Below are 6,462 nucleotides of genomic sequence, written 5' to 3' on the forward strand. Positions count from 1 at the left end.
TCATGGGGGCAGGGGGTTCCAAGGGAGAGAGAAACGGAGTGAGGGGAGGAAGGAGAGAAAGAGAGACCTGAAGTCTACCACCTTCTCCAACTCTCCCTCTGCCATGTGCCCAGCCGCTCACTTCTGAAGAGCTTGTCTTCTGTAAGTTCTCCCAGGAAACAAAAGGTATTTTGGAGTACATTACACATATCCCCTTACACTGCTATTCTTCTGGCAAATTCAATCACAGACAAAAAAAAAAAAACCAAAAAAACAAAATAGCATGCCTTTTTCGCTGGCCACGCAGTAAAACAGCAGGGAGGTGCTGAGGGACTCTGTTGGGCTCCCCTGGATGAAAAGTCGGTCTCCCTTTGAAACATAAACAGGAGGGCCCAAGGCCACGGTTATAAAAATAGATGGGGGAGTGTCAGCATCCAGTGACACAGTCTCCTCATTGCCCTGTCACTCTCTCATGCAAAGGGTATGGCTGGAGAAAAGACCTAGTACACATTCCCTCACTGTTCCCCACAGGACTTGGCTCAGCCCTGGGCAGGGACAGCAATGGACTAATAGCAGCCCCGGACATTCCCTAAGATCTAGACAGATGAGCAATCTGTTATCTAACTTCTCACCATCAAAGCACCCCAAACTCAGTTATTCCCTCACAGTGGTCCCCATGATGAAAAATTAACATCCCCCCAAAAGAACCAAACCTGTAAGGCTTTTTTCCACACACCCAATGGGAGGAAGTATGACTTTTTCTAACTCTTTCCCTAGACCAATGGGGATGAGCAAAGCTTTTGAGAAAGCTACAGCACAGCTGGGTTTGACTTTACGTTCCTCACTGAGCCTTTAACTTCTGCATAGGAAGTCTCCTGAAAGGTGAATTTATAAAGCATCCAGTGGTTGAAATGTATCTTGACTTAGGATGGAACACTTGAAGCAAATATAATAAAAGAGAGAGCTGGGCCTCACACGCCAGGGCCTGAGCTCCGTCTCCAGAAGCCACATTAAAAGTCTGGGCCCAGTGATGCGCATGAGTCATCTTAGCACTGTGGAGGCGCAGACAGATCCTCTGGGAAACTGCTGGGCCAGTCTAGTCTTGGGACGCAAAAGAAGACGGGCGGTAAGAGATGATAGCCAAAGCTGTCCTCCAATCACCACACACACACACACACACACACACACACTGTACACTCAGTGTGTACAAAGGGAGAGAGGAGGGGAAGAAGAAGGGGAAAGAGAATCCTCTGTATACCCAGGCCAGGCAGCTTCGCTGAGTTCAACCAGGGGCTGATTTTCTGTCACTTGTTCATCACCTATTCAGCAGTGCTTCCCCTGCAATTATAATTTTAAAACCAACAAAACAGGTCATGTCATTTTAACCCCCAAAGTACAGAGTGCATCTTGTTTTCTCTTTGTTTTAAATGACACATGGCAGGCTCATGACAAGGGACTCCACCACCCAGCCCTCAAGGCTGTTGAACCAAGACAGGAACCATCCCAGGAACTTCAGGAACCCCGGCCTCTTGTTTCACAGTCTGCTGAATCTCCTCTCCTTCCGGGATCCTACTCTCAGGGGGTAATGGTGTCTTAAGAGTGGCACAAGCTCAGAAGCCAGACAGGTCAACAGTGGTTCTCAGCTTTCCTAATGCTGTGACCCTTTAATACATCTTCATGGTGTGGTGACCCACAATTATAAAATTGTTCTGTTGCTGCTTCAGAACTGTAATTTTGCTACTGTTATGAATCGTCACGTAAAGATCCGAGGGGTTGGGGGCGGGGGTCATGACCCACAGGTTGAGAACAGCTGCGTAAGACTCTGTGATCCACATCTTCCTACCTCTGTGATCTTGAGGAAGATGCTTTCTCTCTCTATGCCTCAGTGAACCATCATATGAAAGCCGGGCTAGGCAATAGGCTTACCTCACTAGGATAGCACGGGGATTAAACGTGTTAGGACGCAGTGGCATAACCAGTCGATGGAATATTACTCAGAACTAACAAGAATTGAGCTATCGAGGCTTGAAAAGACACAGAGGAAGCCCAAATACCCATTAGTAAGCAAAAGAGGCTCGTCTAAAAAGAACACATATCATAGAACTCCAGTTGCGTAACATTCTAGAAAAGTCCAGGCAGTAAAGAAATAAAGTGGGTTCAGGGTGGCAATGATGCCACTGTAAGTTCATCAGCTGTAACAAAGGCAGCACTGGGGAGTGGGAAGTTGAGGTGTCGAATAGGAGACTGTGGGATGGCTCGGAGCCTTCTAGTCCTCTGTACTGAGGGACGGATAATTATTCCACTAACAGTGGGAAGCACTTGAACAATCCTGGGCCCATGACAAATGCCACATGTTGGCTCATGCCTCTTTTTCCTTAGCACGTGCACATTTCTCCACATTGACTCTTCACGATAACCACAGCCTCGCTGAGGGCCTTATCACTGGGATAAAATCCAAGGGAAAAAAAAAACCTGGGGAAGAAAAGCTTACAACTCCTGGGCCACCCTCCATCATTGAAGGAAGTCAGATCAAGAACTCAAGGCAGGAACCTGGAGAGAGGACCTGATCCAGAGGCCAAGGCGGAGCGCTGCCTACTGTTGTGCTACCCAGGCCTTGCTCAGTCTGTTTTCTTATACAGTCCTGGGCCATAAGCCCGGGGGAAAGCATCACCCTTAGTGGGATGAGCCCATACACATCAATCACTACAGGCCAGTCTGGTAGGGGCATTTTCTCAATTGGGGTTTTCTCTTCTCAAGGGGCTCCAGCCTGTGTCAAGTTGACATAAAACTAGAAGTACAACCCTGCAAGAGACTGGGGTTCATCGTAGTCTGGGGTACAATCTCGCCATAATCTTTAAAGGTAGCAGTGATGGGGGCCTCAGAAGTACTACAAATGAGCAAGAAAAACATCAGGGTTTGGGAACAATTAGCCTTGTTTAGGATGGGGAGAGATGAGAACCAAACTAATAGGCTAAAGACATGAGATTGGCTGAACCAGAGGCAGCACGTGTGTTTGTTGTTCTATAAAACAGAGGCTGAAACTGTGGCTCATGGTGGAGTGTTGGCCTGGCATGCATAAAGCCCTAGCGATGCACACATATATACATATTTTGTTTGCCTGTCTCACTGCTATAAAAATTGCCCACACTAATTCATGTAAAAGAGGAAACCTTGAGGAAATATGGAAACATGAAGCTGTGTATTATTTGGGTTAAAGTATTCTTATTAAAAGACCAAAGATATGCATCAAAATATTCTTAGTTCTCAACAGAAATGATTTTGCTTTCTTTCTTGTGTTTTCATATTCCACTTGTTACACAATGAGCATGTACGACTCTCCAAAGTAAAGACTTGTTTAAAGTCGGGAGACACGATCACACACACGTGGCCATTCAGACACATGAAGACAGCAAAATGTTAAAGAGAAGCTGTCGTTTCTAGTTTCCTACTCTCAGAACTTTGTCTTCACAGGATGACTCAAGTGGGGACCCTGAGCTGCGAGGGGTTTTCAGGCTACACAGCATTAGGTGTTACAGTAACTAAAAACTGAAGGGCACAAAGGTCACATAACAACAGAGCCTTTCCTCTCCCTGTTGACTACAGAGTAGCAAGAAACCCCAGGAGGAGAAACCAGGCCCCAGGGACAGGGATTCTCAGCAGCCACCCCCAGCAATCTGTCGGAGCAGGAGGCCAGCCACCAGCTGTGGTCCACAGGTGGCTAGGCCACTCCAGATTGAGGTGTAGCAGTGGCCCTCGGCATCGTCGCTGGGTTTCCACTAGCTATCTGTAAGGAAGGGTGAGCTCTGACACCAAGCATGGCCATAACTGATAGCACCCCAGCTGGACGGGCCTGATCTACTTCTCCGATGAGTGCGTCTACAACAAAACACAAAGTGGAGGTGGAGAAAGATAAGAAATAGGGAGAGTTGCCAGCCAAGTGGTTTTTTCTAGGCAGAGCAGATGGATCTGATGACCAACCAGGAGGCTGACACAATGGGACAGTCCACAGCACAGTGGATTTAGAAGTCAAGGCCAAGAGTTCTTCTTTCACAACTTGCCTGCTACTATAGGATCCAAGGCAGTGTGCTCCCTGGGCAGTGCTGTGCTAGGGTGAGGAGACTCTCTTACTCCAAGTAGGAGAGTGTTCTGCCAGAACATCACAGAGGACTGTCTAGCTGGGTCTTCCTGTTCATATCTGCTTGGATCAGGCAGTCAGGACAGTAACTAACCTACCATTCATGCTGGCTGCTTCTGGGTCTATGGGTGAAGAGATACCTTCTGGCGAATATATATATATATTCTTTAAATTTTTCCAGGTGAGACTGGAGAGATGGCTCAGTGGTTAAGAGCACTCACTGCTCTTGCAGAGGACCTGGGTTTCATTTCCAGGACCCAGATGGAATAAGGAGTTAGATGTACCCCTATGGGCCTAAGAGGGTCAAAGAACAGAAAAATATGGTTTGATCTCATAGACTCTAAATCCAAATGAGGTGATGTGAGTGACTCAAGGGACAGATTCTGAATCAACTGATGTCATTCTAAGAGAGCACCCCTGCCCAAGATCCACTCTCAACTGCACTCTGTACATCTGCCTCAGCCTGGACTGGGATTGAGTGTGCAATGGAGTCCTTTGCATGAGGATGCAGGAGACATTGACACACACACCCCTCCTCACCACTTGATACCAGAATGTTCTTGAGGCGAGCAACAGCAGCCGGGCCTTTCATAAATGACTCTGGCGATGTCTGTGTATGTCCTCCCTGGGGGGGGGGGGCGGGGGGAAGGGGGGAGGAGACATGCTAGAGGGTGGAAGAGAGATGACCATGGGGACCCCAGGCTCCTTGAGCAACACCCATTCTGCTCTGGTCTGTCACATTCAGGCCTCTACTTACCTCCAAAGTGCCAGTCCAGATCTGCAGGGTGCTTGCTTTCCAGTGACCTAAGTCTCTTTCAAATACTAGTTCCAAGCCTCAAGGAGCCTCCTGCCACTGCCCTGCTGACATCACGCTTGTGTGAAAACCTGACGCCAATGTTTTGCAGTCAGTCTTTTGTTTGTGTGGTGGCTTCACTCTGTAAAAGCTATGGTTGCAGAGGAAGTGGCAGTTAAAACTCCCGTCTCAACATGGGGTGACAAGAAAACTCGGGCATCCGGTCACCAGGAAAACAACCATGAATGGCATGCTGAGTTCACAGCCATTCTTCTTGTACTGTCACTATCAGAGAACTAAATGAGCTCCTAGGCAGCCTGGCTGGATGTTCTGGAAAGCAGGTAGCTATCTACAAAACAACACCCATAACTTGCATGCTTGACTGTGCAATTAGGTTTAAGGGTTATATTGTTCAAACCCATATTTATCCACAAAAGAATTATAGTCCGGTCATTATTACAAATAGCAATTTGTATAGTCAGTGTTCATTTCTATAAGTTAACAGGGGTAACATACACTATCTTTATAAATAATAATTACCCACAAAGCATAAAGACAGCCAGGAAACATTTCAAAGCCGAAAGCCACATGACTACTCTTTCTGGAAAAAGAGCAAACACATACAAAGAAGCAAATGAAGAGTTGTTTTCCAGGTATGGATCTAACTCAGTAGCTGATATAAGATATTTGCCTTGGTCCAAAAACAATACCGGTACTACAATGGCAGCCCCCAGAAAGCCAATGAACAACATCAGGGAGGCCAGGAGTACCCAGCCCTATCTGGGTCTTCACCTTCCTTGTCCTGATTATTTAGCTCCTTCCTGGTGCCCAGTCCCCAGCATCCGTGTAGAAGCCACCATGTAGCCCATCCCTGCAGCCTTATGCTGGCAGGTGGAAACAGGCTGATCCCAGGGGGTCACTTGCCATCCAGTCCAGCCAAAATGTTGGACATCTGGTCCTGTGAGAGAGCCTATCTCAAAATATAAGATGGAGGAACCAGAGAGATGGCTCAGTGGGGCTGGCAGCCTGAGTTTGATCCCTGCAACTTACATGCTGTAAGGAGAGAACCAACTCTTTCTGACCCTCCCACATACATGCTGTGGAATGTGAATGCACGTGTGCACACAAATAAGTAAATAAAAAATAAATGAATGAAAAAGAAGCGTATGGGCAATTCTCTATCAAAATGGAAAGACACACAGAGGAACACAGGGTCAATTTCCTATTTCTTCCTACCTTGCTACTAGCTTTTGTCTTTGTTGACTATACTAAGTAGCGTTTCTTCATAGGTACAGATAGATTTAATTGTAAAGAACGTTCAAATAAAAGACTAACTTCTGAAGAATGACACCTAAAATTTATCTCTGCCCTCTATGAGGATATGCATGCATGCATTGGTGCACACACACACACACACACACACACACACACACACACACACACACACACATGCAAATCCACCTCTTCTTTCCCTACCACACAAAACCTAAGATGAAACACACACCAGGATTGGTGTGGATAAGTCTCCAGCCCCTCTCTCTCTTAGGGACCCATC

Source organism: Mus musculus, chromosome 14, assembly GCF_000001635.26.
Source record: "Mus musculus strain C57BL/6J chromosome 14, GRCm38.p6 C57BL/6J".
NCBI lineage: Eukaryota > Metazoa > Chordata > Mammalia > Rodentia > Muridae > Mus > Mus musculus.